Source organism: Choloepus didactylus, chromosome X, assembly GCF_015220235.1.
Source record: "Choloepus didactylus isolate mChoDid1 chromosome X, mChoDid1.pri, whole genome shotgun sequence".
NCBI classification, from domain to species: domain Eukaryota; kingdom Metazoa; phylum Chordata; class Mammalia; order Pilosa; family Megalonychidae; genus Choloepus; species Choloepus didactylus.
Window position 1 is genome coordinate 52,420,716 of NC_051334.1, and position 27,574 is coordinate 52,448,289.

General features: G+C 46.7%; 1 protein-coding gene and 2 pseudogenes across 2 annotated transcripts in view; 1 reads left to right on the forward strand and 2 right to left on the reverse strand.

Annotated features, from left to right (window-relative positions):
- Nucleotides 1-27,574, reverse strand: part of SHROOM4 (shroom family member 4) — a 274,039-nt gene that overhangs the window by 141,704 nt on the left and 104,761 nt on the right. The window lies entirely within an intron of this gene.
- Nucleotides 16,286-20,694, reverse strand: LOC119523229 (annotated as a pseudogene).
- On the forward strand, nucleotides 23,775-24,793 carry LOC119522670 (annotated as a pseudogene).

The window sequence follows — 27,574 nt, forward strand, 5'->3', positions numbered from 1 at the left end:
ATCCAACCTCCACCTAAAGAGATCAACACTTCTGTGCCTGCTAATCCAGTAATCACCTCCCCTGAGGAAGCAGCCCTCACTCCTCTGTCTGGAGCGATTAATCCTATATTAAGAGATGAAAATGCAACAGAATGTCATGAGGTAAATGGCTTGAGGGATACTTCTAATTCTTTTCATGACCCACCCCCACCACCAGTGTTTGCTTGAAGACCTATAACTAGACTAAAGTCCCAACAGGCCCTGAAGGGTGAGGTACAAAGTGTGAGCCATGAGGAAGTATGCTATACTCCAAAAGTTTTCCATCTTATATAGACAGAAATCAGGAGAATATGTGTGGGAATGGATATTAAGCGTGTGGGATAATGGTGGAAGGGATATAATTGGATCAGGCTGAATTTACTGATATGGGCCCACTAAGCAGAGATTCTGCATTCAGTGTTGTAGCTCGAGGGGTTAGAGAGGGTGTTAACAGTTTGGGTGGTTGGCTGAAACATGGATCAAAAGGTAGCTGACATTACCTGAGGTCAAAATGCCAGAAGTGCCCTGGTATAATGTAGAGGAGGGGATTCAAAGGCCTAGAGAGACTGGAATGTTACAGTGGATTTATCATGGAAGACCTGCTAACACACCCCTGGAATGCCCAGAGGATACACCTTTTACCAGATGTGAGGAATAAATTTGTAGACTAGCTCCATCATCCCTAAAGAGCTCTGTAGTCACCCTTTTCTGTAGGTCAGATACTACTGTTGGAACTGCTGTCACTGAGCTGGAATCCTTAAACATAATGGGGATAATCGGATCCCAAGTTGGCAGAAGCCAAGTGGCTGCAGTTAACCATCAAAGACAAGGTGGGCATGGCTACCATGATGGAAAACAGGCTCAAGGCAGCAATCAAAATAATCTGACTTGCAGAGACTTATGGCATTGGCTAGATCATGGAGTACCTAGCAGTAAAAGAGATGGGCAGTCTACTAAATTCTTGTTTGAGCTGTATAAGTAAAAGAATTCTAGGTCAAGTGAACAAAAGTCTACCTTGAATTACAAAAAGAGAGAGTTATGATGCCTTAATCAATTCCCAGACTTGAGACTGTTTACAGATCCAGAGCCCTTTGAATGAGGGGAAGTCCATGTACCTTTGGGGAAGGACCCTATTATACTGCCAAAACTTTATATTGTTAATCTTTCTCCCAGCCTTCCCTGGGGGAACCTATGGCCTTTTACCAGGGTAACTGTACATTGGGGAAAAGGAAATGATCAGATATTTCAAGGATTATTAGACACTGGTTCAGAAGTGACATTATTTCCAGGAGACGCAAAATGTCACTCTGGTCCACAAGTCAGAGTTGGGGCTTATGGAGGTCAGGTGATCAATGGAGGCTTAGCTCAGGTCTGTCTCACTCTGGGTCCAGTGGGTTCCTGTACCCATTCTGTGGCTATTTCCCCAGTTCCTGAATGCACAATTGGAATAGACATACTCAGCAACTGGCAAAATCCTCACATTGGTTCCCTGACTCATGGATTGAGTGCTTTTATGGTGGGAAAGGCCAAGTGGAAGCCACTAGAACTGCCCCTGCCTAGCAAAATAGTGAACCAGAAGCAATACCAGATTCCTGGAAGGATTACAGAGATTAATGCCACTCTTAAGGACTTGAAGGATGCAGGGGTGGTGATTCCCACCACATCCCCATTCAACTCTCCTATTTGACTTGTGCAGAAAACAGATGGGTCTTGGAGGATTACAGTGGATTATCATAAGCTTAACCAGGTGGTGACTACAATTGCAGCTGCTGTTCCAGATGTGGTATCATTGCTTGAGCAAATCAACACATCTCCTGGTACCTGGTATGCAGCTATTGATCTGGCAAATGCTTTTTTTCTCAATAGCTGTTAGTAAGGACCACCAGAAACAGTTTGCATTCAGCTGGCAAGGCCAGCAGTATAAATTCACTGTGCTACCTCAGGGGTATATCAACTCTCCTGCCCTATGTCATAACATTGTCCGCAGGGAACTTGATCATTTCTCCCTCTTAAAAGATATTACACTGGTCCATTATATTGATGATATCATGTTGATTGGACCTAGTGAGCAAGAATAGCAACTACTCTAGATTTGTTGGCAACGTATTTGCATGGCAGAGGATGGGAGATAAATCCAACAAAAATACAGGGGCCTTCTACCTCAGTAAAATTTCTAGGTGACCAGTGGTGTGGGGCCTGTAGAGATATCCCTTCTTAGGTGAAGGATAAGCTGTTGCATCTGGCCCCTCCTACAACCAAAAAAAGAGGCACAACGCTTAGTTGGCCTCTTTAGATTTTGGAGACAACATATTCCTCATTTGGGTGTGCTACTCTGGCCCATTTATTAAGTGACCAGAAAAGCTTCTAGTTTTGAGTGGAGACCGGAACAAGATGAGGCTTTGCGACAGGTCCAGGCTGCTGTGCAAGCTGCTCTGCCACTTGGACCATATGATCCAGCTGATCCAATGGTGCTGGAAGTGTCAGTGGCAAATAGAGATGCTGTTTGGAACTTTAGAAATACAACACAGGCCCTCAGGATTTTGGAGTAAAGCCTTACCGTCCTCTGCAGATAACTACTCTCCATTTGAGAAACAGCTGTTGGCCTGCTATTGGGCCTTATTAGAGACAGAACGCTTAACCATGGGCCCCCAAGTTACCCTGAGAACTGAGTTAACTATCATGCTCTGGGTGTTGTCTGACCCACAAAGCCATAAAGTTGGGTGTGCACAGCAGCACTCTATCATAAAATGGAAATGGTATATACGAGATAGAGCTCAAGTGGGTCCTGAAGGCACAAGGAAGTTGCAAGTGGAAGTGGCCCAAGTGCCCATGGCCCCCACTCCTGCTACCTTACCTTCTCTTTCCCAGCCCACAGATATGGCATCTTGGGGAGTTCCTTACAATCAGTTGACTGAGGAAGAGAAAACTCGGGCCTGGTTTACAGATGGTTCTGCACGATATGCAGGCACCACCCAAAAGTGGACAGCTGCAGCACTGCAGCCCCTTTCTGGGATGTCCCTGAAAGACAGTGGTGAGGGGAAATCCTCCCAGTGGGCAGAACTTCGAGCAGTGCACCTGGTTGGTCACTCTGCTTGGAAGGAGAACTGGCCAGAGGTGTTTATATACTGATACATGTGCTGTTGCTAATTGTTTGGCTGGATGGTCAGGGACTTGGAAGGGACATGATTGGAAAACTGGTGACAAAGAAGTCTGGGGAAGACGTATGTGGATAGACCTTTCTGAGTGGGCAAAAAACATGAAGATATTTGTGTCCTATGTTAATGGTCACCAGAGGATGACTTTAGTAGAAGATTTTAATAATCAAGTGGATAAGATGACCCATTTGGTGGATACCAGTCAGCCTCTTTCCCCAGTCACTCCTGTCATTGCCCAATGGGCTCATGAACAAAGTGGTCATGGTGGTAGGTATGGAGGTTATGCATGGGCTCAGCAACGTGGACTTCCACTCACCAAGGCCAACCTGGCCACAGCCACTGCTGATTGGCCAATCTGGCAGCAGCAGAGACCCACACTCAGTCCCTGATATGGCACCATTCCCCGAAATGATCAGCCTGCTACCTGGTGGCAGGTTGATTACACTGGACCACTTCCATCATGGAAGGGGCAGCGATTTGTTCTTCCTGGAGCAGACACATTCTCCAGATATGGGTTTGCCTTCCATACATGAAATGCTTCTGCCAAAACTACCATCTGTGTGCGGGACACTGTTATCGAGTTCTGACTTGGCGGGCCTGGGCCAGGGGAACTGATCAGCCCCTAGGAAAGGTAGTGGGGCATGGGTGGTTGCGCCCTCCACGGCCCCCCGGGCCTGAGAAAGTGGAGCCGAATGCAGGCCCCATTTCCTCACCCCAAAGTAAAAACCATTGGGGAGGGCTTGCCGGAGAAAACCGCCCCCCTTTACCTTGCCCACCCACTCCCCGTTACCGGAGCAACTCCCGCCCCTTTTCAATCAACCTCCGCGCCCTCTCAAAACCAATCCAAGCCTTTAACCCTTGCAGCTACCCCGCCCTCTAAATGCCCAATATAAGCTTGTACTCTCCCCTAATAAACTCTCTCTCTTGGTTTTCATCATCCTAAAAGAAATCGTGTCCCGCCTGTTCCTTTCTCGCCGCCCTCCATACTTGCACGCCTCCCGCCGGGGACCTGGCCAAGTCCCCCGCCTCGCCCTCGCCTCCGGGAAAGAGCCCCCGCCGCCGGTACCCTCGGAGCAATCCTGGGAGCCTAGGATTTAGCAACCGGCCGCCACCCTCCCCCAGACGAATCAACTGCGACCGCAACTGGCGCCCAACGTGGGGCCCCTGGAATTAAAAGTCCTCTCCACGCAGCGGTCCAGTGAAACCACCCGCTCGCCCGGACGCCTCTCCAGCTCCCCTTCTCCTCGCCTGCAAAGTAAGGGCCGCCTCTCCCTCGCCGCCCCGCGGAGCCGCCCCTCCCTCGCCGCTACACGTCTGGAGCCGCCCCTCCCACGCCGCTCCGCGCCAGGGCCGCTCTTCCTTTCCCGCGTTAACCTAACTCTTACCCCCGACTACCTTTCGTCTTCTCTTCCTATATCCCCCACATTCCTCCTAACACTCTTCCTCCAGTAGCTTTCCCTCTTCCCCTCCATTACTTTGCTGTGGTCCTCTGTGTCTTTGTTTCTTTGTTTCGCGCGGTGTGCCTCTTTGCAACCGCCCCCCCCCCCAAACTGCTCTCGCTACTAGAGGCTCCTGCCTTCCATTCTCACCATCTCCTTCGGCCTCGCTGCCACAGTTTACCTCATTTTCTTTACTCAATAATCAACCCCCCTTTTTTTTTCTCTTTTCTCACTCCGCTATGGGTAATCGTCTATCTGCATGCCAAGCACCCCAAGTTCGCGCTCTGGCGGGTCTCCTAGACACACATCGCTGTAAAGTGTCTGTCCGGCAGCTGCAGGTATACTGGGACCTCCTGCTGCCCTTTAACCCATGGCTCACCACTTGCCATCTTTGGGACCCTGTTACTTATGATCGCCTTATTGATCGGGTCACCAACGCCATGGAACATGAGAGCAAGCGCTTCCCTCCCGGCTTGCTCCCCACCTTAATAACCGTCCGCGCCTGCCTTCAAGGCTCCCTTCCCCCTGATCGAGGCCCCATTAAATCCAAGGAGGCCCTATCAACCCAGCCAACAGATTCAGACAGCGATACTAATGTAGACCACGATTCGGACACAGAATCCTTAGTCGAGCAAATTAACAACGCGCTCGAAATTGCCCCCCAAAAACAAAGCAATACTAAGCCTCGCCAAGATGGCGAACTTCCTCCTTCTTCTTCCATCGAGGGGAGGAAGTGCTCCGGCGATGACGTCAGCCCTAAGCTGGGCCGGAAACCGCATGCGCTTTACCCCGCCCTTTCACAGGGCGGAGCTAGTCCACCATCTTATGCCGTAGCCACTCCCACCGCGCCGCCGTCTTGCGACGCTTGGGGCCTCCCACTTCCGCCTCCCCCTCCGGCGAGCTCCCCCTCGGAGCCGCTACCGGCAGCTGCCGCCGCTCCTCCCACCCTGCCGACTAACAACCCCTGGCTGCCTTCTACACCTCAAGGCAACCCTTGGGGCAACGCTCCCCCTACCCCCACTCCCGCGCCAAGCCCTCTGCAAGTGCGTCCTCCTTTCTCTCGTGCCTTTCGCTGCTTTCCTCTTAACCTTACCCCCACACCACAGAAACCGTATGACTGGTATCCCATTGACTCTAATACTATTAAGCAGCTTCGCAGGGCCGTCAAGGAGGACGGGTTGGGTAGCCCATACGCTTCCCAAATACTGCAGGATCTCGGCATGGACTTTTGCATCCCCCAAGACTGGGCCTCGCTTGCCCGTTCCATTCTTAACCCCGGCCAGTTTATTGATTGGCGTGCTCACTTTCAGGCGGAAGCAGCTAAGCAAAGTGAGCAAGACGCAGCCACTGGAGTCTATCATCCCCCCGAAGCCTATTTAGGCACGGGAGCGTTTCTAAATGCGTCTGCTTATATTAATGTCCCTGCCACCTTCTGGACTATCCTCAGAGGCATCGCCTTACGCGCGTTTGCCAACTGCTCTGCCCGTCGACCTGACAGCTTTACCAAGCTCCTCCAGGAGCCAAACGAACCTTTCGCCACCTTCGTATCCAGAGTCGAAGAAACCTGCGCTAGAAAAGTTAGCAACCCCCAAGCCCAGCTAGCTCTCACCCGAGAACTCATTCTAGAAGGGGCTAACCCCCCCTGTAAGCAAGCCATTCTCCCCTTGAGGGAAAAAAGTCTAGATGACTGGGTTCTCGCCTGCAGCGCCTTTGACCCAGCTGCCGCGTCCCTAGCCCAGGCTGTCTCTGGCGCTGTCACTGCCGCCTTAGCCGCCACCACCGGTTGTTTTAAGTGCGGGCAGAGCGGTCATTTTGCCCGGGAGTGCCCCAATGCAGAAATCAACCGCCTACCTTTCATGCAGCGTAATGGGCGCCCCCCTCCCACTCCTTGCCCACGCTGCCAGCGTGGCTATCACTGGGCGCGCGACTGCAAGAGCAGCCCCAGAGATCTTAGCAAGAATAGCTTAAAAAACCTCTGCTATCCCTGGTGCCCTGACGGCAGTCAGCGCCAGGGCACTGAGCAAGCTTTAAACTCCAAGCGGGGCAAGCCTCAGCCCCGCCCCTAAGAGGCAGCGTGCCGGCCGGTTCTAATAAAGCTAATCACTTCACCGGCAGTAAAACGCTTCTCTGGACAGTCCCTATCACCCCAGAAAAGCCTACTCGTAAGTTAAGAATAGAGGGGCAATGGTACACGGGCACGCTCGATTCAGGGGCAGAGGTCTCTTGCATGCCCGCTCAGTATGCCACCATGTGCATGGTTCTCGATGGTCCCTCAGTAGTGGGAGCCACTGGTACCTCCACCTCTCTTCAGGCCATAGGGCCCATTAAGTGGGAGGATGAAGAGGGCCACTCAGGCACCTTCCGCCCGTTATTTCTACACACCATAGACCAAATTTTATGGGGCCGTGACATCCTCGCCGCCTCTGGGGCAGTGCTTACCACGCAGCCCCCCCAATAATGTGCGCCACTGCTCGTTTAACACCTCCAGCGCCCGTTCCTCTGCAGTGGGATACTGAGGAACCTATATGGGTGGAGCAGTGGCCCCTTCCCACGCATAAATTAGTAACACTCCAAGCCCTTGTCCAAGAACAATTGGACGTTGGCCACATAGAGCCTTCTACTAGTCCCTATAATTCGCCAGTGTTTGTTATTCATAAAAAAGCCACAGGGAAATTTAGGCTCCTCAGTGATCTGCGGGAAATCAATAAGCATATTCTTCCCATGGGTTCCCCGCAGCCTGGCCTCCCCCATCCGGTAGCCATCCCGGCCCACTATCATGTAGCCACCATTGACATCAAAGACTGTTTCTTTTCCATCCCGCTACATGAGCGAGACCGCCCGCGCTTTGCCTTTACAGTTCCCGTCCCCAATCACGCGGGCGCGGCTAGCAGGTACCAATGGAAAGTCCTCCCTCAAGGGATGCGTAACAGTCCGGCCATCTGCCAAATGTATGTTAATCACGCAGTGGCCCCCCTGCGAAAGCGGGCCATGCTCATCCATTACATGGATGACATCTTGGTGGCCTCTGAGGACGCCGAGGCGCTTCCTCTAATCCTCAGAGACCTCACCACTAATTTAGCTGACCTCGGCCTTACAGTTCAGCCCGAAAAAGTTCAAATTGTGCCTCCATTAGCCTTCTTAGGATTTAGTATTGATAAAACCATTGCCCCGTCCGCTCCCCAGCTGGACATACCGGATCGGGTCACTATCACTGAGCTCCAACAGCTCTGTGGCCAGATCAATTGGCTCCGCTCTGCGTTGCCAATTACCACTGCGCAGCTTCAACCACTTTTTATGCTGCTGAGTGTCCCTGAAGCCCCGCCGCTAGCAATCTCTCGGCGCATTAAGCTCACCCAGGAGGCAAAGAAAGCCATTGCTGCCATTAACAAGGCGCTTGCTGCCTGTTGTCTCAACAGGTTCAGCACTAAAGAGGGCAATCTTATAGCACTCATCCTTCCTACGCCCGGCACACCCATGGGCTGCCTGTGGCAGGAAGGCCCTTTGCTTTGGGTGCACCCTGCTAAAAGCCGGCTTAGAAAAATTTGCCCCGCAGTACGGCTCTGGATCAGCCTAGCTTCAGATCTAGTCACCCTGGCTGTTCATGTATTCGGAGAGCCGCCAGAAAAAATTGTTTGGCCCCTAGACGCAGGCCAAACCCGCCTGCTTATACGTGACAACCCGGACATGCAAATCCTTTTAGAAGGATTTCATGGGGAATTCAGCTGCCACTATCCTAGCCATCGGCTGTTACAGGGACTCGCCAAGCTTCCCTTCCGCAGCCCCTTCCATCCTTTCCCCTCCTCTGCACCCATCCCGGGTGCCACTACCGTCTTTACTGACGCCTCCAAAACCCGTTTCGCCTTCCTCTCTTATTCGCAGGACCATCCGGAACCCCGCCTATTCAGTTATGTCAACCTTCATTCAGTCCAAGTGGGGGAAATTCTGGCAGTGTCATACGCGCTAAACGCCCACTGCAACCACCCAGTAAATATTTTCACTGACAGCCTCTACACGTATCAGGTCTGCCGAGTCCTTGCATTTTCCACCTTTTTCCCCGGGAACTCGGCCATCGATAAAGCACTTTCTGACCTCAGAAGCATCTTAGAGCATAGACAGGATCCTTGGTTCGTTAGCCACATTCGTAGTCACTCAGGCCTCCCGGGGCCCTTGGCTAATGGCAACAGTATAGTAGACCAAGCGGTCTCAGCTCAGACTACCCAAGCTATGCTAACTCACACAGCAGCCCCTCCGGGGGACGCTGTTAACCAGGCCAAGTTATTGCATTCCAGGTTTCACTTTTCGGCTACGTCATTGCATCATTTATGTGGCCTCCCCCTAGATACCTGTAAACATCTTGTCCGCAATTGTGCAACTTGTGCGCCCTTTGCGCCGCTTGGCCCCCTGCAACCTCAGGGAGTCAACCCACGAGGCCTAAAACCCAATTCTAGATGGCAAATGGATGTAACTCACGTTCCGTCCTTTGGGCGCCTCAAGTATGTACATGTAATGATTGACACCTTCTCAGCCATGTGTTATGCAGTCCCCCTCGCCGGGGAAACGGCCAAACACTGTATCAAGGCCCTAAGACAGGGAATTCTCTTCATGGGAGTCCCCTGGGACATAAAAACGGACAATGGGCCTGCCTATCGCAGTGCCTCCTTTGCGGCCTTTCTTCAGTTATATAACATCACCCATCATTTCGGCATCCCCTATAATCCACAGGGGCAAGCCATTGTGGAAGCAGTCCATCGCCGCTTAAAAACACAAGTTGAAAAAGAGAGGGCAATGCTCCCCCAGGCAACTCCAGGGGACCTTATCATAGCAGCCCTTATTCACCTTAATCTACTCACATTCAATAAGGAAGGGCTTTCGCCCCTACATAAACATTGGGGGCCCTCATATAGGCCCACCCAGGCCCCGATGGTCTACTGGAAGGACCCAGAGATTAATACCTGGAAGGGTCCCTCCCCACTCCTCGCCCAGGGGCGTGGGTTTGCTTGTGTTTTCCCAGATGATGCAGCACAACCAATCTGGATCCCGGGAAAAGCAATCCGACCCGCCACCAGCAGCCAAACGGCTAACAAGACGAGAACGCCGCCGTCTCCGCAGCCTAACATACCAGATGACAACCTTACAACTGGACCAGGAAGGCCGTCCGAGAGCACCCCCGGAGAGGCCTGAAAACTCGCAAGAGGAAAGACAAGAAATCGTCCAAATCATGCGCCTATACAGACAGGCAAAAGCCAGCCCCCTACACCTCCATAACCCCCACCCAAGCATTGCTTCCCTTCTAATGGTCATGCTTACCCTCGCCTCTTCTACCCAGGCCAACCCCCACCAGCCTTGGAAGTGGACCCTTGCGCGTTGGGAAGACTCCAAAATAATTCTTTGCATTACCACAGCAGGATCCCCCTCCTTTGTTTTTAATGCCACTGATCTGTTCCCCCCTCCTAATCCAAAACCTATTGGTTATCCAGGCAGCCTAAATACACAAAATTATTATATGTGTCCATCTTCAAATCCTGGAAAATCATACTGCAATTCCCCCTATGAGTACTACTGTGCATACTGGGGGTGTGAAACATTAGCCACAGGCTGGAAACCTTCTGTCCCTGACAAATTTCTAAATCTTACAGTAATCCCTTATACTTGCCTAAACTCAGGCAATCGCTATTTCAACAGGTACCTTTGTCCTAATAGGCTAATGCTCACCGTACTAAACCCTACCGATACGTCTTGGCTCATGGGTCGAACCTGGGGCTTCCGAATTTATCTAGCGGGGTCCAATCCGGGATCCCTCATTCTCATAAAAAAGGAAGCAGCTCAACATTCATCTTCGGGCATTGGCCCCAATAAAGTCATTAACCCCCTTTTTCCACAGCTCTCCAGCCGCACCTCAGCTTCAACCAGCCGCACCTCAGCTTCAACCAGCCGCACCTCAGCTGCAAACAACGCATCGCCAACCTCACCACCCCAACCTTTTCTACCCCCTTCTCGTTACTCCTCTCCCCTCTTCAGCCTTATCCAAGCAACCTTCACCTCACTAAATGTCTCCTACCCCAATCTTACCTCCTCCTGTTGGCTTTGCCTCTCCACCTCCTCCTCACTGTATGAGCCAGTTGCCTCCAACCTCTCCTTTTCAGAAAACACAGAGGACAGCCCCTCGGAATGTAATTGGAATACCTCTGCCGTCCCCCTAACCTTTCATTCAGTCTCCTTTACAGGAAAGTGCATCCGCCCTCGCTCCAGTAACTCTCCCAGCCTCACTGCCTGTGCCAGCTACTCATCTCCCAGCAGCTCTGCCAAATTTCTCATTCCTCATAACTCCTCCCAATGGCTCTGCTCCTCTACAGGACTTACCCCCTGCCTTAACGTGCAAACCCTCAATACAACTAATGAAACTTGCCTCCTAATTGTCCTTATCCCTAGGGTCCTATACCACAGCGAGGAAGACTTCTTCCTCCGCCTGGAAAGAACTGCAGCCCCTGCTCCACTGCAAAAGCGAGAGCCCATCACCGTCCTCACGATTGCCTCCCTCCTAGGTCTTGCAGGCGCTGGCACCGGAATCGCTGCATTAGCCAGTCAAGGCTCCGCCCTAACTCACCTCCGGGCGGCTGTTGACGAGGACATTCGTCACCTACAAGACGCTATTTCTCATCTTAAAAATTCTGTCAATTCCCTCTCTGAGGTCGTACTCCAAAACCGCCGAGGCCTCGACCTTCTCCTCCTCAAAGAAGGAGGCCTCTGCGCCGCCCTAGGAGAAGAGTGCTGTGTATATGCCAATTCCACAGGTCTCGCCGAGGACAGCCTAAAAAAGGTCCGAGAGGGACTGGAACAACGCAAAAAAGACCGTGAAGCCACCAGCTATTGGTCCCACATCTTTACCCCCCTCCTCCCATACCTCCTCCCTCTCATCGGCCCCCTACTAATGATTATTCTAGCTCTCACCCTAGGGCCCTGCATTATCCGCAAAATTGTTCAGCTTGCTAAGAACCAAGCCAATGCTGTCTTTTCATCATTTGTGCAAGTCCAGTATCAACAACTTGCCTCCACTGAAGAAGCTGACCCTCCGCAGCGTCGCCACCCTCGTCCATCCCGCAAGCAGCGAGGCCCCTCTCGAACGCCCGGGCGCCACACCAACGTCGAGCTCCAGCCTCTCTAACTACCATCTACCCCTATCCCTTCCCCCACCTCCCCTTTCCCTCATCCCTTGGCGGATCTCTCCGGTAAGCTTCTTCCTCTAATTAGAAAAGAAGGGGGAAATGCGGGACACTGTTATCGAGTTCTGACTTGGCGGGCCTGGGCCAGGGGAACTGATCAGCCCCTAGGAAAGGTAGTGGGGCACGGGTGGTTGCGCCCTCCACGGCCCCCCGGGCCTGAGAAAGTGGAGCCGAATGCAGGCCCCATTTCCTCACCCCAAAGTAAAAACCATTGGGGAGGGCTTGCCGGAGAAAACCGCCCCCTTTACCTTGCCCACCCACTCCCCGTTACCGGAGCAACTCCCGCCCCTTTTCAATCAACCTCCGCGCCCTCTCAAAACCAATCCAAGCCTTTAACCCTTGCAGCTACCCCGCCCTCTAAATGCCCAATATAAGCTTGTACTCTCCCCTAATAAACTCTCTCTCTTGGTTTTCATCATCCTAAAAGAAATCGTGTCCCGCCTGTTCCTTTCTCGCCGCCCTCCATACTTGCACGCCTCCCGCCGGGGACCTGGCCAAGTCCCCCGCCTCGCCCTCGCCTCCGGGAAAGAGCCCCCGCCGCCGGTACCCTCGGAGCAATCCTGGGAGCCTAGGATTTAGCAACCGGCCGCCACCCTCCCCCAGACGAATCAACTGCGACCGCATCTGTGGACTTACAGAATGCCTTATCCACCATCATGGTATTCAATACAGCGCTGCTTCTGACCAAGGAACCCACTTCACAGCAAATGAAGTGAGGGAATGGGCAGATGCTCATGGAATTCTCTGGTCTTACCATGTTCCCCATCATTCAGAGGCAGCTGGGTTGACAGAACGGTGGCATGGCCTGTTGAAGACTCAATTACAGTGCCAACTAGGTGGCAATACCTTGCAGGGCTGAGGCAGTGTTCTCCAGGAGGCTGTGTATGCTCTGAATCAGTGTCCACTCTATGGTGCTGTTTCTCCCATAGCCAGGATTCATGGGTCCAGGAATCAAGGGGTAGAAACAGGAGTGGCACCACTCAGTATCACTCCTAGTGATCCACTAGGAAAATTTTTTTCCCTGTCCTTGCAAGCTTAAGTTCTGCTGGTCTGCAAGTCTTCATTCCAAAAGGAGTGCTTCCACTGGGAAATACAACAATAATACCATTGAACTGGAAGTTAAGACTGCCACCTGGCCACTTTCGGCTTCTTATGCCTCTGAATCAACAGGCAAGGAAGGGGATTACTGTACTGTCTGGGTTGATTGATCCTGACTCTCAAGGGGAAGTAGCACTGCAACTACCCAATGGAGGTAAAGAAGAGTTTTCCTGGCATACAGGAGATCCCCTAGGGTGTCTCTTATTACTATCAAGCCCTGTGATTAAAGTCAATGGAAAACTGCAGCAACCCAATCCAGGCAGGACTACCAATGGCCAAGAAACTTCAGGAATGAAGGTTTGGGTCACCCCACAAGGCAGAGAAACAGGCCAGCTGAAGTGCTTGCTTAGGGTAAAGGGAACATGGAATGGGTAGTGGAAGAAGTTAGTGATAAATATGAACTACGACCACGTGACCAGTTACAGAAACGAGGACTATGATAGCATGAATATTTACTCTTTGTTTTGTTATGCTATTTTAAGAATTAATGTCACCCAAGGACTTTCACCCTATTCTGGAGAGATTTAGTGTGTTTCTGGTTGTATGCAGGACAGCGGAGTATTGTAAGGTGAAATATATATCTGTTATTGTTCTCCACTTAGAGATAAAGTATGGTTTAAGGTGATGTGTGTAACCGCCAAGTTGACAAGGGATGGACTGTGATGGTTAGGTTCATGTGTCAACTTAGCCAGGTGATAGTACCCAGGTGTCTGTCCGGTCAAGCAAGCACTGGCCTAACCATTACTGCAAGGACATTTGTGGCTGGTTAATAAATCAGAAGGCTGGTTTATTAAATCATCAGTCAATTGGCTGCAGCTGTGACTGATTACATCACTGAAGGGCATGTCTTTCACAATGAGAAAATTCAATCAGCTGGATTTAGTACAATCAGTTGAAGACTTTTAAGCAAGACAGATAGAGGACCTTCACTTCTTCAGCTAACCAGTGCAGTGTTTCCTGAGGAGTTCATTGAACACATTCATCAAAATTGCCAATTCGTTGCCTGAGGAGTTCATCAAATATCTTCATTGGAGTTGCCAGTTTGCTGCCTGCCTTACGGAATTTGGACTCGTGCATACCTACAGTTACATGAGACACTTTTTATAAAATCTTGTATTTACAGATATCTCTTGTTGATTCTGTTTCCCTAGAGAACCCTAATACAGTGTCCCTCGCAGCCAAGTCACTCTTATGTTTTTCCTCCATGCCCAAAACTCTCCAACCCTCCTTAATCACTCCTTCTGTGTAAACTCTTTTTTCCACATCCATCTCTCCCAAAGCATTTGAGCTTGTCTTCTCTATCTCATCCTCCAGTCTCTCTCCCTGGATTTCCTATGGGGAAGCTTCAAGCACCCTTATGATTAACATCTGGCATTCACATCTAATAACTAAATCAGACAGAGAGATTAAGGAATGATTCTTACAGTGTAAATATTTGATCAGAAGCCCTACACAATCTGGCTATCTGATTTTCTGACCTAATTTTCTACCTTCCATTCACCACACCAACCACCCCACTGCAGTTGTAATGAACTTTCTGTTTTTCAAAGGTCAAGCCCATTCCCACCTCAGGGTCTTTGCACTTGCTGTTTTCTCTGCTGAGAACATTTTTCTTGTAGATACTCACATAGAACGTTTTCATTATTTAGACATCAGCTCAAATGCCACCTCTTCAGAGAGGCTTCCCCAGCAACCAATATAAAGTAGATTCCTTCTCTTTCCCCCACCCAGTCCCCATCACTCCCCATCATAACCTGTTTTATTTTCTACACAGCATTTACCACCATTTTGTAGTATCTTGTGTGTGTGTGTGTGTGTGTGTGTGTGTATTTTTTTCAGGATACTTACATTGTAGTGGGTGTTCTGGTTTGCTAATGCTGCCATTATGCAAAATATCAGAAATGGATTGGCTCTTACAAAGGGGATTTATTCGGTTACAAATTTACAGTTCTAAGGCCATAAAAGTGTCCAAACTAAGGCATCAGCAAGAGGATACCTTCACTGAAGGATGGCAGATGGCATCCAGAACATCTTTGTCAGCTGGGAAGGCCCATGGCTGGTGTCTAGATGGTCCTTTGCTCCCAGGTTGTATTTCAAAATGGCTTTCTCCAAAATGTCTCTGGGCTTCTGTCTTCACTCCTCTCTTTCAGCTCCTGTGCGTCCTTGCTTCTTTCTCACAGGGTGTTTCTCTGTAAGTGTCTGGGGTCCTCTCTTAGCTTCTCCGGGGCAAACTCTGGACTGCATCTCTTAGCTTAGCATCTCCAGACATCCTTCTGTCTGCATCTCCAAGCATCTCCAAGCATCAGCAAGTGTCTATATTGGCTCCTGAGTTCTCTTAAGTAATACAGTGAACCAATCAAGACCCACCCTGAGTGGACTGGGTCCACATCTCCATGGAAATAATTTAATCAAAGGTATCACCCACAGTTGGGTGAGTCACATCTCCATGGAAACACTCAATCAAGAGGTTCCAATGTAATCAAGACTAATAAGTCTGGCCCCACAATATTGCATTAAATAAGAGGGCTTTTGGGGGCTCCATAACAGTTTCAAACCGGCATAGTGGGTAAGACAGCCAGAACCCTGTCTTTTACAGCTCTATCACTGGCACCACAGGGAAACAAATGTCTGGCACATATTAGGTGCTCAATAAATATTTGCTGAAATTAGAGTTAGAAGCAACCTCAGGATATGACCCCATTCATTTGCTTGATTCTGGACAAGTAACATTATTTTACCTTTGATGACCAGATAACAGGAGCTAAGTGATGTTAAGTAACTTGCCGATGGTAGAGAGGATTTATTAAGTTTAATATATTTTCTTCTGCAAGGTTGTCACAAAACCTTTTGCTTTTCTATGGATCTATTGCCATTCATGATCCTTAACAAGCAATGCAGAGAGTTCTGGTTAAAAAGGCACTTTAAGTCCCTAAGTCTTCTCAAAAGCACTTTTATTACTGGCTCAGAATATTCTAGAATAATTATTCTTTGTGCTAAATATCTGCTGTTTGTTGTGACTGCCCAGAGTTGAATGTCAGGCTGTTAATTTTGTGGGAGGAATGAAGCCTTTAAGGAAACTTAGGTGTATGGTAACAATACCTTGAATCCAGTTATGATTCTCCTTAGTTTTTTTTGTTTTGTTTTGTTTCTTTCTTTTTTTTTTTTCTTTGACGGCCAGGAAGTAGTTTGCTGGTGGGCACAGATCAGGAGAGGGCAGTGCTAGCAAAGCCTTCATGACTGTGGGGACTTCCACTTGTCCAAGGGGCCACTATTGGGGATATATTTGACCCCACAACCACCTGGTATGAGGCGCTTCTCGGCCACCATGTCTTCGAATTCGTCAGCATTAAACTTGCTAAAGCCCCATTTCTTGGAGATATGGATTTTCTGGCGGCCAGGGAACTTGAACTTGGCCCTGTGCAGTGCTTTGATCACATGCCCCTTGTTTTGAAGCTTGGTATGGATGGACAAAACGAAGGCCAATGTGGACCCTGGCCACCATACCCTGGGGCTTTCCAAAGTCACCACGCATACCTCTCTGGAGCCTGTTAGCCCCAGCACAGGACAACATCCTGTTGATGCAATGATGTGGAAGGGGTGGAGTCACATGTGGATGTGAAAGCCATCTTTGCCACAACTTTTCACCCTGTACTTGTTGGCACAAATACGGGCAGCCTCCATGGCTTCAGAGGACAGCTGCTCATATTCGTCCAGCACCATGTAGCCACACATTGGGAATTCATCTACTTTTGCCTTCTTCTGACCCAGGTCAAAAATGCGGATCTTTGCATTAGGGATACCTCCCTGAAGTGAGACTTTGGGTAGGGCTTGTTATTACAATAGCGTTAACACCAGGTGGGGTGGCACGCGGAAAGGAAAGAGTTCTCCTTAGTTTTTAACATTCTCAGCCTTAGGAAGTTAATTTAAAACACACATGGTCACAAACAGACCATGAACACTGGGAGTTTTAACTACTCCCAGCATCTGGGAATTCAAAGTAACATCTACCCCACCTTCCTGTGTACAGATATTACAACAGGACTTTTCAGTCTACCATCCCTAAAAATTTAAGAGCAAATTCAGGCAATGGGCATAAACCAGAATCTATTAGATTTAGTGCTTAATCAATTCCTTCAGACCTCTTAAAAGGTGTGTTACGGGGGAGGGGGGGTGTCACCAATGTCTGAATGAGAATTAGCGTGGCTCAATCTCATTTAACTATAGTTCTTTCCTTAAAGGCCATTTGTTTAGTGTTTAACTCAGTATAATTTAGCATTTATGCCTTTGTGAGGCTTTTCATATAAACAAATTCACAAAACAGAAAAAAATCCATTGTCAAGCCACGTTTCTTGATTTGGAGCTTAGAAAATATTGCCACCATGATATGGCAAAAAAAAGTTTCAATATCTCTAGTGTGCATTCAGCACTAATGAACAATAAATGATAGCAACTTATTATCAGGTCTGATTCAGATTACCTATGGCTGCTGTGAATTATATGGAATTACACAGAGTTTAATGGTTCTCTGGCAATTCGCCTTGGCCCTGGGCCAAGGCAGCTAATGCTTCAATCAAACTGCTCTACCCACCCCTATCCCAAGACAATTTCTATTCCTAAGTCTTGAGTGTATCTGTGATGAAGCCTTCAATGGCATCTTCATACAAATGCCGACGTTTCCCCCCCCTCTTTCTTCTTCTCTTCCTTCTTCTTTATGGCGGGTACGTTAACTACTACTATAATTTTGCCGAGACAAACTGCCTGGCTAGAATTCATGAAGAGAAGAGCTTTTAAGTTTTGATTAAAAAGGAGGAGCCAACATTGAGAAGATGAGAACACAACAAATACCAGTCGGCCTGATCCCTTCTTTCTGCATTGCCTTCAGCTAGAGCCATTTCTCCCTAAACAGCATGGGCCCTGGTCCCACCCTGCAGCATGACCTAAGATAGCAGGCCCTCCCACACAACACAAGCAGCTCAGGAATGCACCCCACCAAAGTTAGGTAAAGCACCTGACAAAGAGAATCTCTTTGAGTAGCCCTTCTTTCTGCCCTTCTGTCTTTAGGAACCCAAATAGCCTTGAGGCTGGGATTCTACCCCAGATTGCTGGCATCACTTTCACCAAGTTTGTACAGGGGACAAAGGCCAAGTGTACAAAGGCCAGAAAAGTACTCTGCAGGCTTGCAGCAAAGCCTGCTACAATTCTGAGGCACAATCATCCTGTGACTAGCAAATATTTTGAGCCCAATCTTTCTCATCAATCCCTTTCACTCCTGTTGTTCCAACCTCTCCTAAAACCTCATACGGAATTTTAGCATTAGCAGGGTGATTCCTTTGGCTAAGGTGATTCCTAAACCTTTTGCCCACCTGATTGCAAAATCACATTTACTGGCTATGCTAAGAAGAAAGCTCATTTTAAGAGACTAGTTGCCATAGAACCAGCAGGAGGGAAGGGCAGAAACCACAGGATTCCTACTCTGCTCTGATTGCCACTAACTCATTTCAGCTGCTAAGGGGAGGCCCTGTTGGGGGAGCTGAGAAAGTAAATGGGTTCCATGTACGTCCACTTTAAATTGTTCACAATTGCGTGCTTAAGAATAGTATCTACTAAATATTTAGCATGCCCATTAGCACAAGTCATAAAGCTTTAAGCTTTGCTGCAGGTTGACCCAAACTGCCTAAGCTGATTCTCTATGGCAAAGATGATTAAATGGTTGGCAAGTCGGGTATATGCAGGAGGGATAAAGGAGGTCCAAGGATGGTTAAACCTGGACCCAGGAAGGATAGGTTAATAATGACTTTAAAGCACATAAAGAACATAGAGGGTGAGGACCAGCTGTTCTCAATTTTTATTGAAAGCAGAACAAGGGAAAAGAAACTGAAATTGCAATGAGAGAGAATAATGTCAGCAAGAAGGAAGAACTTCCTGCCAGGGAAAAGTAGGTAAATACTAGACTGAGTGGTCGGTCAATGAAGGCTGTGGAATTTCCTTCTTTGGAGAGACTCTTCTGTCTGGGCTATTTCTGTATGGTCCTTCCAGAGGGTGGGGGAATGGGAGAAGAGAGGCAGTCAGAAGTCCAATTCAGGTCCCTCTCAGCCATCAGAATTTGTAACATTCAAGAAGTTCTAACAAGAATCTTGAGAAGAAAAAAGCAACAAGCAGCTTGCTGCTGATCTCAAATATTTAGATTATTCCCACTCTTTAGCCCTTTCTATGAACCAAGCTTTTGCCCAGTGCCCCCCACCCCCACCAATCCCAAGAAAGACTTGCTCTTGGCTCCCCAGGGCCCCCTTATAAGCCATGCATATGGGAACAATATTTTTTGAACCCTCAAACAAGACATGGTCTGAGAATTATATTTATGGGGACAAGAAGATAGATATGTGAAATCAGAGCTGTCCCAGGAAATCTGGGACAGTATGAACTCCATAGCCACATATTATCTATTTCTGAAGGTCCCGACACAGGAGGAGATTAATAAAAACTGTGCCATGTGATTTGCAGCCTGAGTTCTTTCCTTGTCTGGGACAAGATCAGTTAGAACTGGGGAAAAGCCAGGGTCACAATAAGCCCAGTACAAATTGAAATTCCTGATGTACAGGTTCAAGAAAGAGCTAGTATATGTGTTCTGCCTAGTATCCCCTCCCATTCCAAAACTTATGTGCAGGCACACCCTGGGCATATTCCCATTCTCTCTCTACTATAATTAATACTGTAAGGTTATAGAGGGGCAGAAATGTGGTCTGGTACAAGGGATTCATTTCATTCATTCACTCCTTTGAGCAGTGGTTCTCAAAGTGTGGTCTCTGTGCCAGCAGCATCAGCATCACCATCACCTGGGAACTTATTAGAAATGCAAATTCTCAGGCCCCACCCCAGACCTTCTGAATCAGAAACTCTGGGAGTGGAGCCAGCAATATGTGTTTTAATCCCTCCAGCTGATTATAATGAGCACAAAAGCTTGAGAATCCCTGGATTAGAAGTCTTTATGGTGATGCTGGCATTGCCAACCAGTAATAGTACCATTAGCCAAAAGGATCAAAGCCACAGGTGTGTTTGGTGGGATCAGGCTCTAGCCATCAGGATCTCTGCCAATTCAGCCTGAAATGCCCCTCACAATCCCTGGATCACATGAAGGGACTTTCCTAGATATGGTAATGTTCTACCTATTGATGGGAGTTGGGATCCACATATGCATGCATATGTCAAAACTCACTCAATGGTATACTGAAGATTTATGCATTTCATTGTTTGTACAGTTTACATCAAAAATAAAGAACTATAAATAAACATTGAACTCTAGTAAATGATATGTATGCTGAAATGTTTATGTGGACCTATACCGATGTCCTCAATTTACTTTGAAATGTATCAGAAAATAATAGAAATGGATAGAGGAAATCAGTACATGAATATATATTGAAAGGAGAATAAAGCAAAATTTAAGAAAAGGAGTGAAGTTGGAATGTAGTCCATGGTATTTCTGCTCTCATCCTTTTGAACCTATAGTCAAAATACTTGATTGCTAATTCACTCTCTTGCTCACTCTCCTACCCTCTCCCATATCTTGGCATCTTTTCTGGCTCTTGTATGATTCCCAACAAAATGGGGCCTTACCAGTTGGAAAAACTCATGCCTATCCTTGGTTGGCTTACTTTTCCATTCATTTTCTGAAAAGATGATCTCAGTGTTCTTCCCCTTAATGTCGATCCCATCATTCACTAACTGGTTGTGAGACAAGTGAAGCATTCCACTTTCAAAGGCCATGGCTATGCTACTCTGTAAGTCATTGCCTTGGCTTTTGTAAGTACACTAATTGGTTCCGGGCAACAGGGAGGCTAGCTGTATCCTCCAGGAAAGCGCTGGCAGACTTTGAGCCTGAGAAAGCAACTTGAGAACCGGCAGGTGAGTACCTGCCTCAGGAGGTAATAAAGCACAATGCCAGCTAAACAGCAGAAACTCTGGCCCAAGAAGCTCTTCAGGGGAATGCTTTATGAGCTTGCTGAATACAGAGTTCTCTGTAGCACAGGAAACCAAGCACCAAAAGTGCAGCAGACTTTTTAGTGGTCAAATCCAATCAAGCTATAATTAAGGCATTTTAGGAGAAAAGAGAGCCTTTGGGCAGCAAAGATCTATACACAATAGAGTGTTGACAAGCAAGGCTTTGTCACTGGGACTCAATATCTAACCCTGGTTTGGTTTAGGGACTGGATCCCACAAATTTTACATACCCTATCCTCATGGCACAACCACCAGGGCTTACACACTTCAGGTAAGATAGATGAAAACAGCACTTGAAAAAATGAACACGTTGTTTTACATTTAAAGAATATTTTGCTTTTTTTTTAAATGCATTTAAACTCTTTATAAATAAAGTTTTAGTTTCAGGTATGCTAAGATAGCAACATAGAATAGGAAATTGTAACTTCTAATGAGAGGATATGTGAGACTGTAAATAATCTTTTCTGAAAAATTTTATATACATAACCCAACTAGGTGTTAAGGGCCCAATCTTCTGCAATTCCTAGAGGCTATGCTATAGAAGATGATGAAGTGACTTCATAGGATACTGTTCTGCCTGTGAGGGTCAGTGTTCAGTTATATTTTGAAACTTTATTATGCACGGAGATGCTTCATTTTCAAACTGGATTAGAAGCTCTAATAAGCATGGAGATGCTTCGTTTTCAGACTGTGGATTAGAAGCTCTAAGAGAGGAGAGAGAAAAGAATTCATCACCCCATTGTGTACTCATTGTTTTCTACAGTCTCTACCCGGTTCGTTCACTCCTAAAGTGCAAAGTAAAAAATCTGTTTAGGGGCTGTGCTTATACATGTATCCATGTTGTATGATTCTTTTCTTATCTCCCGTATTGTTTTATAAGCTCCCAAGACTACCCTATCCCTTCCTGATCTAGCTGGGATGGGTTAGTAACTCTTGTATACTCCCAGAGCACCCGGCACACACCTCTACTCTTCTGTGCTCTTACCAATTGTAAGTTGTCTGTTCTTGGGTCTGTCTCCTCCACTCCACTGGGAACTCCTTGAGGGCAGAAACTAGATCTTTTTCATTTCTATGTCCCCAGCACCTATGGGTGTTCAGTAAATATTTGTTGAACTGTTTGGAAAACCTGAGATTACTGAATAGATCTTATTCTAACCTTGGAATCTAACAGTGCCTTGTACATGGTAACTTTTCTGTGTATATCCTCTCTGATGATAGTAATTTGAAAAGGCCTTATAAATATAAAATCTTACCAAGTGCTTTCACATTATCTCACATGATCCCCACTACAACTGTGCTAAGAAGCAAATCAGATATAGCCATTTTCATCGACATAAGGGAACTGGCTCCGAAAACTTAATTGACTTGCCCAAGGTCACACAGCTAATATGAACTCAGTGTTCTGAATAAGTAATATAAGTAAATAAAGATGGACTCTTGTACAGGCTGACAATGAAAAAAAGAGAGAGGATGCAAATACAAACAAAAATGGGAAAGGAAACATAACTATTGACCCCACAGAAATAAAGGAGATAATGAGAAGCAGTATGAACAACTATATGCTAACAATGTAAACAATTTAGATGAAATGGACAACTTCCTAGAAAAGCATGAACAACCAACACTGACTTGAGAAGAAACAGATGACTTCAACAAACCAATCACAAGTAAAGAAATTGAATAGGTCATCAAAAAGCTCCCCCCCCAAAAAAGTCCAGGACCAGATGGCCTCACATGTGAATTCTAACAAGCATTCAAGAAAGAATTAGTACCAATCCTGCTCAAATTCTTCAAAAAAATTGAAGAGGAGGTGTGCCAGTTTGACTGTATTATGTACCCCCAAACGCCATTATCTTTGATGTAATCTTGTGTGGGCAGACCTATCAGTGTTGACTGTATTGTAATTCTTTGAGTGTTTCCATGGAGATGTGCCCCACCCAACTGTGGGTGATGACTCTGATTGGATAATTTCCATGGAGGTGTTGGCCCCGCTCAGTCAGGGTGGGTCTGAATTAAATTACTGGAGCACTATGTAAGATCAGACAGAAGGACCAAGCTGCTACAGCCAAGAGGGACACTTTGAAGAAAGCTCTAGAACTGAGAGAGGAGCTTCAGCTTACAGAGACATTTTGGAGACAGCCTTGGAAAGCAGACTCTTGCTCTGGAGAGGCTAAGAGACAACAAATGCCCCAAGAGCAACTAAGAGTGACATTTTGGAGGAGCTGAAACCTAGGAAGGAACATCCTGGGAGAAAGTCATTTGAAACCAGAACTTGGAGCACATGCCAGCCACGTGCCTTCCCAGCTAAGAGTTTTTCCGGATGCCATTGGCCATTCTCCAGTGAAGGTACCCGATTGTTGATGCGTTACCCTGGACACTTTATGGCCTTAAGACTGTAACTGTGTAACCAAATAAACCCCCTTTTATAAAAGCCAATCCTTTTCTGGTGTTTTGCATTCCAGCAGCATTAGCAAACTAGAATAGGAGGGAAAGCTACTTAACTCATTCTGTGAAGACAACATCACCCTAATAACAAAGGGAGACAAAGATACTACAAGAGAAGATATTTATAGACCAATCCCTTTAATGAATATAGACATAAAATCCTGAACAAAATACTTAGAAATCGATATGGTTAGAAAATGACAGCAAAACTTGCATATGGTTTGAAATATTAAGGAAAATTAGTTATGCTTTTTAATTATGAAAATGATGTTGGAATTATATAGGAAATTAAGCTATTTTTAAAAGGAAGCCATACAGAATTATTCAGGATCAAAATGATGTATCTGTAATTTAACAAAATTTCAGCCAAAACAATTAGGCAGGTTCCTACCTTCCCCAAGATGGCAGCAGTGGTAGATGAGTTACTGCTGCCATGGCTGCCAGAGATTTTCAAAACCAGCAAGCAGCTCTGGAAGAAGTGGAAGAAGCAACTGAACCCACCAGTTCCTAGATAGTACAGGATAAGGTGTTGAAGGGACTGGGCCTCCTTGAGAGGGCTAACGAAATGATATCGCAGCTGCACTTATTCAGCTGAAATGAAGCCCTGGAAGAGATTGCTTCCACCGACCTGAAGTACCTGATGGTGCCAGCATTTCAAGGCGCTCTTACCATGAAACAAGTCAACCCCAGCAAATGTCTGTATAATTTGCAGCAGGCTTGAGAACACTTTCTAAACTACTTAACTCAGTGCCATTATCATCTGGCAGAATTTGAACTGCCCCAAATCAAGAACAACTCTACTGAAAATAACACTGTGAGCTCCTCCATGGCTTATCATTGCCTTGTTGCTATGGTATCACAAAGACAGGCTAAGATAGAGACATACAAGCAGAAGAAGGAGGTGGAGCATAAATTATCTACCCTGAAATCTTCTGTGGAAAATGGTGAAGCAGATAATGAGCGTGTTCATGAATATTATTGCCTTCACCTTCAGAGGTGGATTGGTATCAGCTTGGAAGAGATTGAGAGTATTGATCATGAGATAAACATCCTAAGAAAAAAAGAATCCTCAAAAGAGGCATCAACTTCTTGCTCATCTCTTCAGGAGAGGCCTCCAATGAAACCCTTCATTCTCACTCAGGATGCGGCCTAAGTCAAGGTATTTGGAGCTGGTTATCCAAGTCTGGCAACCATGACAGTGAATGATTGGTATGATCAGCATCAAAAATATGGAGCATTACCAGATCAGAGAATATCCAAGACAACACCAGCAGAGTTCAAAAAGGCAACTCAACAACAGAGAGATCAGGAGACAAAGGAGGAAGACACTGATGAGGAAACACTACACAGAGCCTGGGAGTGGGATGACTGGAAGGACACCCATCCTAGGGGTTATGGCAACCGACAGAACATGGGTTAATCTTCCCACAACAAGACAGGTCTAGAGGTGGCTCACATCTTCCCCTCCAAGGAATACAGAACCATTCTTCCCCTCCCTGGGCTCCTGCTTCAGTTGTGTACAATGAAGGTAATGACATTGCATCTTGCTTTGTGTTCAATGAAGTATCAAACTATTAAGTGTGTATTTGTACCCTCGATGATGAGCCAACACTTTCGTTTCAGCTTTATCATCCTTATCATGATGTATTCAAATTCTTAACTGGAAAGAAAGGAGCATGGAATGGCTTGGTATAATCAATGGCTGTTTGAGTTCTCTTTAAAAAATAATAAAGTTCCTTGTGGAGGCCCCACCCCAATCAAGATGGCACAGTGAGAAAGGTCAGGGCTCTGTTCCCCCACAGAAACTTTGAAGAACCAGCAAGAACTGGCAGAAACATCTTTCTCAAAGCTTCAGAAAGCAGTTAAAGTACTGCAATAACAGGAAAGTGCCCAATCAAGAAAAGGCCACTTAAAAGCATAGGGTCTCCTGGTTCCCTGACCCTTCACCAGCTTGACAAGGAGCCGACCCATGCTCCCAGTGTGAATCCTAGGCCCCATTTCCATAGAGAGCAGAGTAATCCTCGTGCACCTTCTGAGAGCATGTGTGTCTGGCTCAATCTGCCTGGTGGTGGCCTGAGGGACTCATTGTTCCAGAACTTTCCCTGTGTGTAGAAGATGGCTCACAGAGCTCTCTTACAGAGCACTGTGGGACAGCAATCAAGTTGTGGCTGCATGGGGCAAGGGATTGCTGGCCATAGGCAGTGCCCAGGACTGTGAAGAAACTGTTTCCTAAGGAAGAGGGGAACATTTTTATTTGTGGAAACAAGGGAGTTCCTAGGGCCACAAGTACATGCCCAAGATGAACCATGCACAGAAAGGACCTCAGGGAGACCCCTATGCTTTGGCCTGGAGCTATTCTTCAAACTTACTGTAGGGATAACCTCTATAGGAAAGCAAAGACTGAAAAAGGTATATTTTTCCTTTTTTTTTTCAATTTCGTGGTATTCAAGGAAACCTGTCATAACAGCAGCTAGATACAAACTTAAGAAACAGATGCCTCAGAGTCTAAAATCCATTGTGCCGGTTTGAATGTATTATGTCCCCCAAAATGCCATTATCTTTGATGCAGTCTTGTGTGGGCAGATGTATTAGTGTTGATTACATTGTAATTATTTGATTGAGTGTTTCCATGGAGATGTGACCCACCGAACTGTAGATGATAACTCTGATTAGATAATTAACATGGAGGCCTGACCCTGCCCATTCAGTGAGGGCCTTGATTAGTTCACTGGAGCCCTATAAAAGCTCAGACAGTAGGAGCGAGCTTGCTATAGCCAAGAGGGACACTTTGAAGAATGCACAGGAGCTGAGAGAGGAGCTTCAGCTGACAGAGACATTTTGGAGATGGCCTCTGAAAGCAGACTTTTGCTCTGGAGAAGCTAAGAGAGGACAAACACCCCAAGAGTAACTGAGAGTGACATTTTTGAGGAGCTGAAGCCTAGGGAGGAACGTCCTGGGAGAAAGCCATTTTGAAACCAGTACTCCAGAGCAGATGCCAGCCACATGCCTTTCCAGCTAACAGAGGTTTTCTGGACACCATTGGCCATCCTCCAGTGAAGGTACACAACTGTTGATGTGTTACCTTGGACACTTTATGGCCTTAAGACTGTAACTGTGTAACCAGATAACACCTCTTTATAAAAGCCAATCCATTTCTGGTGCTTTGCATTCCAGCAGCATTAGCAAATCAGAACAACCTGTGATATGCATTTAAATATCAAATTGTCCAGGTTTCAACAAAAGGTTATAAAACATAAAGAAGAAGGAAGCAATGACCCAGGCAAACAAGATTACAGCATTAGAAACCATCAATGAGAAGGACCAAATCTGGGACATACCAAAAAAAGATCTTTAAAAAATGGTGCTAAGTATGCTCAAAGAGTTAAAAGAAAACATGGACAAAGAACTAAAGGCAATCAGGAAAACAGTAGATATCAGTAGAGTGATGGAAATCATGAAAAGGAACCAAATAGAGCTGAAGATCACAGTAACAGAAATTAAAACTTCCCTAAAGGGGTTCAACAGCAGATTGAAGCTGGCAGAAGAATCAGTGAACTTGAAGATAAGACAACTGAAATCAGTCTGAGGGGCAGAAGAAAGAAATAATGAAAAGTGAAAAGAGCCTGAGGAACCTGTAGGACACCATCAAGCATAACAATATACTTGTTGTGGGAGTCCCAGAAGGAAAAGAAAAAAAAGAGGAGCAGAAATAATATTCAAGGAAATAATGACTGAAAACTTCCCAAATTTAATGAAAGACATGAATATACACATCCAAGATATGCAACAAACTTCAAACAGGATAAATCCAAATAGACCCACACGGTGACATAAATAAACAAACTGTTGAATTCCAAACAGAGAAAATTCTGAAAGTTGTAAGAGAAGCAACATGTCACATACAGGGGTCCTCAATTAGATGAAGTGCCAATTTCTCCTAGGAAACAATGGAGGCAAGAAGGCAGTGGGAAAAAATATTTAAAGTACTGAAAGCAAGAAACTTCCAACCAAGAATTCTATATCTGGCAAAACTGTCTTTCAGAAATGAGGGAAGAATTAAGACATTTCCAGATAAACAAAAGCAGAAGGAGTTTGTCATCACTAGAGCGGCCCTACAACAAATGCTAAATGGAGTTCTGCAGGTTGAAAGATAAATACAAATACCAAAATTATTGTATTTTTGATTTGTAACTCCCCTTTT